This window comes from Bufo gargarizans, chromosome 4 (genome assembly GCF_014858855.1).
Source record: "Bufo gargarizans isolate SCDJY-AF-19 chromosome 4, ASM1485885v1, whole genome shotgun sequence".
NCBI lineage: Eukaryota > Metazoa > Chordata > Amphibia > Anura > Bufonidae > Bufo > Bufo gargarizans.
This window is the reverse complement of record NC_058083.1, coordinates 40,105,538-40,116,672: the sequence shown is the minus strand read 5'-3', so window position 1 is coordinate 40,116,672 and position 11,135 is coordinate 40,105,538.

Genomic DNA, 11,135 nt, shown 5'->3' with positions numbered 1-11,135 from the left:
GGGTGATTTGAAGGCAGGGAAATCAAATGCAGGAGGAACAGCTGGGAGTAAAGACCTCATCACAGGGGTGGAGAAACAGAGCAGTGAGAACTCCTCCAAACTCTAAGTGACATTATCACAGGGGTGGAGAAGCAGAGCTGTGAGAACGTCTCAAAGCTCTGGTAGTGACAATAGCATATTCAACTTATAAATCAAATACATCTGTCGTCTCAGGTTTCTCAAACCAACGTCACTGAAATCTGTGAAGTCCTTGTTATCGTAAATGTCAGCATGTGTTTAAGATAGTCATTGATGAGGATTTCCAATTTTGTGCTATACATTGGAGAGAGGCTGTTAAAATATGATAGAGAACAGTATATGACAGAGAACAGTCATCCTGATTCCTCATCAACTCCTCACTTGTCTCAAATAATAAGGAAGGTAAATGTCAATTGTAGCTTTGAAAAAATGATTGCCACAATAAAGAATAGGATGATGCTTTACATAAAATAAGGAATGTTATCTGAATATTTGGATTATATTGGAACTTATATTCTCCTTTGATTACCCGATTAATGGTATTCTGTTTGACACTGTAACAAATCAAACTGTAATGTACTTTCTTTAACTGTTTGAAATAAAAACCTCAATAAAAACTATTAAAACAGAAAAAAAAGATAGTCATTGATTATATTGGATCTGAGTTTATTAAGTCTTTCACGTGAGCACATGATGATACTTCCAACATATTGGAGGCCACAAGGGCATTACAATAAAAAATAAATTACGATAAAAAATTCCTTAAAAAATGTAAATTTGCCCACCCAGGGTACTGAAAATCCTACTCTTAGTTCCAGGGTTTAACAACACAGGCTTCAGTTTATAGCTGATTACTGGATGACCTCTGATTGGATTTTTCTCAATAAAGGATTGTTCAAAGGGGGGAAATCTATTTATGCGATTTCAAGTGAAAGCTACTTTGGTTTTTCAAGCCAGAGCAGAAGATCATATGCCAGATTTTAGCTATTTTACATGATCATACACAATTTTGATACAGTATATGTAATTTTGAAGCCTGATCAACCTGATCTCAAAATGTGCCCTGATTGTCAGAATAAATTGTGGTTTGTCTCTGCAACCAAGCCTGGTCCAGGATTATTATTTTGTCCAGACAACTTCATAGTTTTTTTGTTTGTTTTTTGTTTTTTAACACAGCAGCATTTCTCTGTTACTGTGGACAATTTATTGAACATGAGAAACCAAACTGGAAGTCCAGGGATAAACAGCAGAGGTCAAAAACCCTAGTTTTGAGTATTGTGTGCGTGAGTGTATTTAAGCTCTTGTGTCTTACTATCTTGTATTATCTACTTTGCTAAACCATGGATGCTTCTTTGTTTTTGTTTTTGTGTTTTTTGCATTTAGAAAATGAAGAAAAAGAAAAGAAGTTAACAAGAATATACTACTGACCATTTCAATTACATGAATTCTACAGGAACACTTATAGAACATTTTGGATCCGTCTCTGTGGACATGGAGATACACAGACCTCTTTCTACACTATAACATATTATCATATGCAGGGGCGTAACTACCATAGAGGCAGACCATGTGACTGCTATGGGGCCCAGGGCAAGAGGGGGCCTAGTCATAGTTAGTATTATCCCCTCTTCTACTGGAGGTGAAAACTTGGACAGGACTCTACCCTCTAAAGAAACAACTTTTAGCAAATGAAACAGTGGAAAAATGGCCCAAGAGTCATTGAAAAGAGTTTAGGCAGAAACCCTTCTGTCCTGTGTGGGGGGCCTGGTTTGATTCTTGCTATGGGGCCCTTACTTCTCTATGTACGCCACTGATCATATGTATCAAAGACATTAGAACAGCTAAAAGCCTGAGATGGTGTCAATGGAGGGATACTCGTGTACTCTCTAGAGATGAGCAAATTTCCTAAAATTAGTTTTGGTCTGATTTGCCTGAATCAGAAATTTTATCCGAGTATGATTCGATTTTACCCAAATTGAAAACTCTTTAACTGTCTAGAGATTCTCTCTCCCTCTTTCTTTCTTCCTCTTTCTCCCCATCTCTGTTGATCAAAAAATTCTACTCAAGCAAATATGAAGAAATTCTGATTTTACCAAATTGAATTTCAATTCTGACAAATTGCAGAGAGACCATCTGCTCCATCTTGATTGAAGAAATTCCCGCCAAAAGATCTGCAGCAATCGTGAAAATGTCCTCATGTGATCACGATAGCCACGTGTGCCCAGGGTAATCATGTGGGGATGTCATCGCGCTCGCTGCAGGTTATTTTGCAGGTTTTCTTCAATCAAAATGGATGAGGTTGGCCTCTCCGCAAGCAAGTGGAAAAGGTGAGTATCGTTTTTATTTATTGCTTTAACTCCAGATTAACCCCCTTCGCGGGGGGAGGGGGAGGCTCAATCGCCATTCTCCATCCCAGCTAACTTGAATATTTTTCCCAGAAACCCACAAAGGTATTACAATTGGGCCTACAATACTGTTCACACGTACTCTGCATACTAAGCGCTCTGCATAATAAGAAAGAGTACCCCCAGATGACGCATATATATTGTCAAGAAACACAAAGTAGCATACCGGTCTCTTTTCTCTCCTGTCACTGCAATTTGCCTGGAACTAATTAATTTAAAAAAATTTGGCTTCATTTGAATCCAAAGTTTTGGGGAAATTTGGAGCAAACCAGTAGAATCGTTTTGCTCTCTCTCTCTCTCTCTCTCTCTCTCTCTATATATATATATATATATACTAGCAGAGGGACACGGCTTTGCACAGGTATATTTCATCTATTTCCTTTAATGTTTCTATGTGTCGTTAAAAGATATAGATAGTATCCACTATAACAGTGACCTCTACAGCAACCGCCCCACTGTCTGCTGAGCTGTGTATTTAATCCTATCCTGTGTGATACTGTCTGCTGAGCTGTGTATCTAATCCTATCCTGTGTGATACTGTCCGCTGAGCTCTGTATCTAATCCTATCCTGTGAGATACTGACTGCTGAGCTGTGTATCTAATCCTATCCTGTGTGATACTGTCTGCTGAGCTGTGTATCTAATCCTATCCTGTGAGATACTGACTGCTGAGCTGTGTATCTAATCCTATCCTGTGTGATACTGTCTGCTGAGCTGTGTATCTAATCCTATCCTATGTGATACTGTCTGCTGAGCTCTGTATCTAATCCTATCCTGTGCGACACTGCCTGCTGAGCTGTGTATTTAATCCTATCTTGTGTGATACTGTCTGCTGAGCTGTGTATCTAATCCTATCCTTTGTGATACTGTCTGCTGACAGGGGCGTAGCTATAGGGGGTGCAGAGGTAGCAGTCGCTACCGGGCCCAGGAGCCTGAGGGGCCCAAAGACCCTGGTGCCACATAAGAAGACACTGGTATTATAGAAAGTGCATGCTGGTCAAGTTACACCTCTGGCTGGAGGGAAGGGGTTTAATCAAGAATTTGGCATGGGGGGGTCGTTTCAATTTTTGCCTCAGGCAGCACCAAGCTGAACTCTTGCACCAGGGCCCATGAGCCTTTAGCTACACCCTACCACCAGATAGGTTTCAACATCATCCGAGGGGGTCATCTTGGAGATCGCCACATGGACCACTTTCTGGGCATCATGGACACTCTGGGATGCTCCTGCTGCCTGTAAAGCCATCACATGTTGTAACAGCAGCTGGTTTGTTTCTTGCTGCTGCTTATTACCCTCCCGCTGCTGCAGGTTAGCCTCCACGAGGGCTTTCACGACAGCTTCCATTTTGTCGGGGGACACGGGTTGTAATCTCTCTGCTTTGATGTAAGACATACAACCGTGCCCAAAAAAAAAAAATTAAATATTTTGGCCTTCACACCAGCCTTACTGCATCTGTCCGCATCCTCCACCAATTGTGGGGTTTCGCTCTGGTAGGTAGGGTATGCAGACACAGTACAGAGGCAAAATACAAGTTCTTAACTCAAACTTCAGCGTTTATTCACACTTGCGGCAGTTGCACAAAACAACACATCACTTTGCAGTCTTTGCTGTTAATTCACACACAGATGGAAAGTTCAAATTGCACAGAACAACATGTCACTTTGCAGTCTTTGGTGTTAATTCACACACAATGGAAAGTTCATATTGTACAAGTCACCTTGTTGGCAGTTCTGCCTCCAGTAGTCCACAGCAGGCTTTAGGATGGATTTGCACATGGGTCTCAGCCCTCCAGTCAACAAAACCTCAGATCCCCACACAGAGACTCCGCTGCTGAGCCCAGCTGCCTATTTAAGAACAGCCAGGTGCTGCCAAAACCCGGACCAGCACTTAAACTCTGGTCCGGTATTTGACCTCACCTGACCAGCCGCCCGTGTTGGGAGGAAAATACCTGATATATGTATATATATATATATATATATATATATATACAAAATAGAGCAGCACTCCAAAACATAGTGAAAAAATGTAATGGTTTATTCACCCAATGGTTTAGCAACGTTCCGGCTCTATTCCAGAGCCTTTCTCAAGCAATGGTAAACAGGGAAATGTGAACAATATATACTCAACAGTGATTACATCATAATGTCACATGATGAACAAGTTCTATACAATTAACACTTTGCATGCAATTCATGTAAAATAAACATGCATAACATAAAATTGCATGATTATTGTGTCAAAATACATAATATACATGATTATTATGTAAAATACATTATACAAATCCAATACATAGTTGTGTATCATTGCTTACCTTAAAAAATCCCATTCTTGTATAAAGTGAAGTAAACCAAGAGTTAATAGGATGAAAGTGCACATATGCAAAAAATCAAGCATAGCTGTTCCCAGAGGGATACAGGTACCGCATGTCTACACACTGACCAGACATATCGCGATCCCCATCTTGCATCCATGGCGGTGTTGGCGTGTAGTACACAGCAAGGCGCATGCTCCGGAACGTATACACAACATCCACGTCACTGAGTCACATGACTATCCATGGAGAATGCACAGAAATCGTAACTCCTGTCTCTCCACCATCTGAAAAGTGGTCAGTGCCCAAAGGAGCCAGGACGCTTTGCGCCTCGGCGCCACCTAGGCTCCACCCACCCAGATACAGTCAGTCTCATACATACAATATACTCAGAGGGCACATATAGATGTTGATCGCAGTAAAGGACATCCGCACGCCATTAAGCAAGAGCCGTCCCCACAATACAAGGAAAAGAGTGCGGAATCCATATATCCCAACAGATTCCACCTCTGTCAACCCTGTCGATACCATAGGCCCAAGAGGGTTCTCCTCTCACACATACAGACCAACCATATCACAGACTCAGGAGGGTCATCGACAAGATCCAGATACATTCCATACGCCTGCAGTATATGATATATAAAATCGCAATGGGGTCGCTATAGTTCAGATCCTGTGTGTAGCATCAGTCCTCATTCAGCAAAATCCTCGGAACAGCATGCTCTTCTATAGGTAGAAAAAGAGAGAAAAAATAAATTAACCAGCTCCTGACCGCCGTACGCAGGATTGCGTCCTGCCGGCGGCCCTGCTCTTCTGGGTGGACGCATATACACGTCCTCCCGCGAGAGCCGAGATTTCCTGTGAACGCGCGCACACAGGCGCGCACGCTCACAGGAACGGAAGGTAAGCGAGTGGATCTCCAGCCTGCCAGCGGCGATCGTTCGCTGGCAGGCTGGAGATGTGATTTTTTTAACCCCTAACAGGTATATTAGACGCTGTTTTGATAACAGCGTCTAATATACCTGCTACCTGGTCCTCTGGTGGTCCCTTTTGTTTGGATCGACCACCAGAGGACTCAGGCAGCTCACTAAAGTAGCACCAAACACCACTACACTACACCCCCCCCTGTCACTTATTAACCTTTTATGAACCACTGATCACCCCATATAGACTCCCTGATCACCCCCCTGTCATTGATCACCCCCCTGTAAGGCTCCATTCAGACGTCCGCATGATTTTTACGGATCCATGGATACATGGTTCGGATCCGCAAAACACATGCGGACGTCTGAATGGAGCCTTACAGGGGGGTGATCAATGACAGAGGGGTGATCACCCATATACACTCCCTGATCACCCCCTGTCATTGATCACCCCCCTGTAAGGCTCCATTCAGACGTCCGCATGATTTTTACGGATCCATGGATACATGGATCGGATCCGCAAAACACATGCGGACGTCTGAATGGAGCCTTACAGGGGGGTGATCAATGACAGGGGGGTGATCAATGACAGAGGGGTGATCACCCATATACACTCCCTGATCACCCCCCTGTCATTGATCACCCCCCTGTCATTGATCACCCCCCCTGTAAGGCTCCATGCAGACATTTTTTTGGCCCAAGTTAGCGGAAATATATATATATTTTTTTGTTTGTTTTTTCTTACAAAGTCTCATATTCCACTAACTTGTGTCAAAAAATAAAATCTCACATGAACTCACCATACCCCTCACGGAATCCAAATGCGTAAAAAAATTTAGACATTTATATTCCAGACTTCTTCTCACGCTTTAGGGCCCCTAAAAAGCCAGGGCAGTATAAATACCCCACAAGTGACCCCATTTCGGAAAGAAGACACCCCAAGGTATTCGCTGAGGGGCATATTGAGTCCATGAAATATTGAAAGTTTTGTCCTAAGTTAGCGGAAAGTGAGACTTTGTGAGAAAAAAACAAAAAAAAAATCTATTTCCGCTAACTTATGCAAAAAAATAAAAATTCTATGAACTCGCCAGGCCCCTCATTGAATACCTTGGGGTGTCTTCTTTCCAAAGTGGGGTCACATGTGGGGTATTTATACTGCCCTGGCTTTTTAGGGGCCATAAAGTGTGAGAAGAAGTCTGGGATCCAAATGTCAAAAAATGCCCTCCTAAAAGGAATTTGGGTTGCTTTGCGCATCTAGGCTGCAAAAAAGTGTCACACATGTGGTATCGCCGTACTCAGGAGAAGTTGGGGAATGTGTTTTGGGGTGTCATTTTACATATACCCATTAGTGTTGAGCGCGAATATTCGAAAAGCAAATTTTTTTTGCGAATATCGCAACTTCGCGATTTCGCGAATATTTCGAATATAGTGCTATATATTCGTAAAAACGAATATTCGTTTTTTGTTTTTCCCCCCCCCCCCCCACAAAATTACAGTACACATATAATTGATTGTTTCCCAAAGGTCCAACAGCTCAGATCTTACTCACATTGCCTAGAAAGTGATTGAGGCGCGAATCTTCGTAAGGCGATTTTATTAGCGCACATGCGAATATCGGCACGTCCCAGAACAGAGGCAAAGGGCTTTGCATTCATACATTAGTGAATTGAGTTGCGAATCTTCGTAAGGCGATTTTATTAGCGCACATGCGAATATCTACACTTGTCCCAGAACAGAGGCAAAGGGCTTTGCATTCATACATTAGTGATTGAATTGAGCTGCGAATCTTCGTAAGGCGATTTTATTAACGCAAATGCAAATATCTACACTTGTCCCCAGAACAGAGAGGCAAAGGCCTGTGCATTCATATAGTATAGCACCATATTCGCGAATACGTAGAACTTCGTAAAATTCGATTTACGAATATTCGTATTTTTTATTTTACTTTCCACCTTACAGATTACATTGATCTGTACTCTGTCAACTACTGTCATCACCCCCCACTGTATCTCGATTGATTCCCAAAAGTCTCACATTCCCTAGAAAGTGATTGAGGTGCGAATCTTCGTAAGGCGATTTTATTAGCGCACATGCGAATATCTACACTTGTCCCAGAACAGAGGCAAAGGGCATTGCATTCATACATTAGTGATTGAATTGAGTTGCGAATCTTCGTAAGGCGATTTCATTAGCGCACATGTGAATTTTGCATAGCATATGTATTATGCGATGCGAAAATTCGAATTATCGCATATGCGAAATAATAACGAATTTGAATAATCGCGAATATTTTACGAATATTCTTCCGAATATTCACAAAATTTCGCGAATTCGAATATGGGACATGCCGCTCAACACTAATACCCATGCTGGGTGAGAAAAATATCTTGGTCAAATGCCAACTTTGTATAAAAAATTGGAAAAGTTGTCTTTTGCCAAGATATTTCTCTCAGCATGGTTATATGTAAAATGACACCCCAAAACACATTTCCCAACTTCTCCTGAGTACAGCGATACCAGATGTGTGACACTTTTTTGCAGCCAAGGTGGGCAAAGGGGCGCACATTCCAAAGTGCACCTTTCGGATTTCGCAGGCCATTTTTTACAGATTTTGATTGCAAAGTACTTCTCACACATTTGGGCCCCTAAATTGCCAGGGCAGTATAACTACGCCACAAGTGACCCCATTTTGGAAAGAAGACACCCCAAGGTATTCCGTGAGCGGCATGGCAAGTTCCTAGAATGTTTTATTTTTTGTCGCAAGTTAGTGGAATATGAGACTTTGTAAGAAAAAAATAAAATAAAATAAAAATCATCATTTTCCGCTAACTTGTGACAAAAAATAAAAAGTTCTATGAACTCACTATGCCCATCAGCGAATACCTTAGGGTGTCTACTTTCCGAAATGGGGTCATTTGTGGGGTTTTTCTACTGTCTAGGCATTGTAGAACCTCAGGAAACATGACAGGTGCTCAGAAAGTCAGAGCTGCTTCAAAAAGCGGAAATTCACATTTTTGTACCATAGTTTGTAAACGCTATAACTTTTACCCAAACCATTTTTTTTTTTTTGCCCAAACATTTTTTTTTATCAAAGTCATGTAGAAAAATAAATTTAGCAAAAAATTTATATATGGATGTCGTTTTTTTTGCAAAATTTTACAGCTGAAAGTGAAAAATGTCAATTTTTTGCAAAAATATCGTTAAATTTCGATTAATAACAAAAAAGTTTAAATGTCAGCAGCAATGAAATACCACCAAATGAAAGCTCTATTAGTGAGAAGAAAAGGAGGTAAAATTCATTTGGGTGGTAAGTTGCATGACCGAGCAATAAACGGTGAAAGTAGTGTAGTGCAGAAGTGTAAAAAGTGGCCTGGTCATTAAGGGGGTTTTAGCTAGCGGGGTTTAAGTGGTTAATAAACTCATACGATATAGACAATAAACATCTACCAGTTCTAAAAGGAAATCCCCATTTAACCACCCACTATACAGGATTCACAGTACCGGATACCACAGGGTCAAGAGGCAAGTCCCTATCTTAATATATTGCCCATCTTGTAATCGACATTGAGACAAAAAAGTCTCAAAGTATTGAAAACATAGATCCAGTGAAGTTCCTTTTTTTTAAGTAAAATGATCTGGTCCCCACCCCTCCTGGGTATGATCAATGATTCAGAACCTAAGGTCTTTCTCAGAGTGCTTACAATTAGTAAAATGTTGGGATACAAGCAAGTCAGATCGTATATTTCCGGATAGTATTACAATGGTTATTCAAAGGAGTCTTAAGCTCAGTGGAAGTTTCACCAACATACAAAATGTTACAAGGACATGACAATACATAAATAACAGAGAGTCGCAATTGTATGGAACTTGTTGACCATGTGACATTATAATGTAATCACTGTTGGGTATATATTGTTCACATTTCCCTGTTTACCATTACTTGAGAAAGGCTCTGGGATAGAGCCGAAACGTCGCTACACCATTGGGTGAATTTTTTTCACAATTTTTTGGACTGCTGCTCTATTTTGTATTCATTGATATTGGGTAAGCTTTATCCCTTTGAACTTGCACCCAGCCTTCCCTCTCTTTTGGTCGGGGCTGCCTTTTATTTTTTTTATTTTATATATATATATATATATATATATATATATTTCACTCCTCCTGCTTTATAACATGCTGCTTGTCTACAATATTGTTGTTGACAGTTACCCTTTAAAGGGAAGTTAAAGGGGTATTATCATCTGGGTAATCACGTTTCACCCCCCCCCCACCCCCATCCTGAGGCTTTTCCTAAATATAATCCTTTTTCTAAATCCTATAGGTTTTGAATAAAATTGAAAAATCATATTGCATTGTTTATAGTCGCTGCCCATGGATACGGCCACCGCTCGCCGGCCCCATCCATGGGCCGCGCTTGCGCACATTATTCCCTGGTGATCTAGTGGCGGCCACAATTCTTCTCGAGATCGCACACGTCTCCGGCCGGCCGCGCATGCGCAGATCTATTTTCCTTTGAGCTGCATTGAAAATAGAGCCGCGCATGCGGCAGTTAGTGGAAGGAAGAGACGAGTGCGGACGGCGTAGGAGAGACAGCGGGGTGAGTATTTGTTATATATACAATTGGGAGCTGATGGAGGCACTTGAGGGGGCATATGGAGGCATATGGGGGTCTATATGAGGCATATGGGGGCTATATGAGGCAGATGAAAGGCTATATGAGGCTGATTGGGGGCTATATAAGGCTGATGGGGGGCTATTTGAGGCTGATGGGGGGCTATATGAGGCTGATGAGGGCTATATGAGGCTGATGGGGGGCTATATGAGGCTGATGGGGGCTATATGAGGCTGATGGGGGCTATATGAGGCTGATGGGGGCTATATGAGGCTGATTGGGGGCTATATGAGGCTGATGGGGGGCTATATGAGGCCGATGGGGGCTATATGAGGCCGATGGGGGCTATATGAGGCCGATGGGGGCTATATGAGGCTGATTGAGGCTATATGAGGCTGATGGGGGCTATATAAGGTTGATGGGGGCTATATGAGGCTGATGAGGGGCTATATGAGGCTAATGGGGCTATATGGGGCAAATGGAGGCACTTGGGGGCTGGTGAAAGAGAAACAGATGTAGCAGAGCTGAATATGCGGCTGTTCGGACACAGTGCTGGTTGAAGAGAGAAACTGATGTAGCAGGGCTGTATATGTGGCAGGTCAGCATCAATGCTGGTTGAAGAGAGAAACTGATGTAGCAGAGCTGTATATGCGGCTGTTCTGACACAATGCTGGTTGAAGAGATAGACAGATGTAGCAGAGCTGTATATGAAGCTTTTCAGACACAGTGCTAGTGGGGGAGTAGAATAAAGATGTAGTAGGGCTGTATAGGAAGCCATTCAGCCAAAGTGATAGGGGACTGGAGAAGACACATGTAGCTGAGCTGCATATGCATCTATAAAGATACATAGTGTAAGGTTTATACAT